The sequence below is a fragment of the Apis dorsata genome, unplaced genomic scaffold (genome assembly GCF_000469605.1).
Source record: "Apis dorsata unplaced genomic scaffold, Apis dorsata 1.3 scaffold_365, whole genome shotgun sequence".
Classification (NCBI taxonomy): Eukaryota; Metazoa; Arthropoda; class Insecta; order Hymenoptera; family Apidae; genus Apis; species Apis dorsata.
In genome coordinates, this window is record NW_006263630.1 from 301287 (window position 1) to 302399 (window position 1113).

The following is a 1113-nucleotide window of genomic DNA, read 5'->3' on the forward strand; positions in this document are numbered from 1 at the left end:
TCAAAAAAAGTAAACAATAACATACACGCGAGACACATAATATATATACATTCAGAAATATATACGATACTTGAATAATTCGATTTCACGAAATGGATACGTAATAAACCGAAAAAAATTTCTTTTACTTTAATATGACTAAAACGATAAAAAATAAAGATTAAAAAATTATAAAATAAACGTACGCAATTAAAATTATATTAAAAAAACCGAAATACCATTTCAAATTCTATCTCGAAATATTTCGATACCGAGATGTTAATGACGCAATAGACGCCAAATGAGCAATCGAAGAAAAAGACACAAAGAAACACAAAATACTAATTAATTTTGTTTTCACTATACGGAATGGATTACTTAAAAAAGTAAATTAGCAATAATTGATAAATTTAGTAATAATAAGAGTAAAATAACTTACTGCGTAATCCGAATTCGCGACGATACGTCCACTCCACACAATTTTTAACTGTAGACTGACGACATGCGCATTGCGTTGCGCACTACGTTGCGCACTGCGATGCGCATTGATTCGTCCCGCGTCTCGAATTAAGCGACATTCTGATTGGTTGATTCATGATGCTTATTTTTTTATTATATATTTATTTATTATTTATTTAAAAATCGCGCGAAAAATTGAAATATAATATAACACATATATTAATTATTTTTACTTTAATTTTTACATTTCAGAATCTTGCAAAATATATTTATTAAAAATATAATAAAAGTATTAGTAAAATTATTAATTTAACAAAATAGTTAAATTAAATGATATAGATCATAACATAAAAAAGGAATTTAATATGAAGATTAATTAAATGTAAAATAAAAATAAGACAGAAAAGAAATTTAACAAAGAAACATGTAAATAAATTCATAAAAATTAAAAAATAAAAAAATTATAAAACATAACATAATATAACATAGTAAATATAACATATAGTTATAACAACAGTATAAATATAACATATAAATATAACATTAATATAAAATTTAACATAAATTGTAACAGAAGAGTTCAATTTAATTTTAAAATAAATAAATTTAAGACATTAAATTAAGAAAATAAAAGAAACCAATGTAACATAGATATCAATTAAACAGAAAATCTTA

General features: G+C 22.4%; 1 long non-coding RNA gene across 1 annotated transcript in view; it reads right to left on the minus strand.

The window, feature by feature from the left end:
- LOC116185990 overlaps nt 1–585 on the minus strand; it is a 1369-nt gene extending 784 nt beyond the window's left edge. The window contains exon 1 of the long non-coding RNA XR_004150902.1: nt 419–585. This is a non-coding gene — a long non-coding RNA (uncharacterized LOC116185990). The remainder of the gene's footprint in view (nt 1–418) is intronic.
- Between the last annotated feature and the right edge of the window lie 528 nt (nt 586–1113).